Below are 262 nucleotides of genomic sequence, written 5' to 3' on the forward strand. Positions count from 1 at the left end.
AGCAGTGGTTTGTGTGCACACCCAGGGAGCTGCTTCCCTTTGAGGTGAGTGAAAAGAGAGGGGGAATTCTGGGATATGAAAGGGAAGAGGGACAGGGAGAGGGCAGAGAGGCTTAAGGGAGTGGAAGTGGTTATAGGCTGGTTGTGTTTGATCCAAGGTTAGAGGCAGTTTCTGTGTCACACTCCCTCTTCTGGGGTTCTGGAAACCTGTTCTTAGATCACTATTGAAGTTAGATCAAATATTGGCCTAACTTACAAGCCTT

General features: G+C 48.1%; 1 protein-coding gene across 1 annotated transcript in view; it reads left to right on the forward strand.

Moving 5' to 3' along the window:
- Positions 1 to 262, forward strand: part of DAGLA (diacylglycerol lipase, alpha) — a 34392-nt gene that overhangs the window by 32130 nt on the left and 2000 nt on the right. The window lies entirely within an intron of this gene.

Source organism: Nestor notabilis, unplaced genomic scaffold (assembly GCF_000696875.1).
Source record: "Nestor notabilis isolate BGI_N333 unplaced genomic scaffold, ASM69687v1 scaffold2963, whole genome shotgun sequence".
Classification (NCBI taxonomy): domain Eukaryota; kingdom Metazoa; phylum Chordata; class Aves; order Psittaciformes; family Psittacidae; genus Nestor; species Nestor notabilis.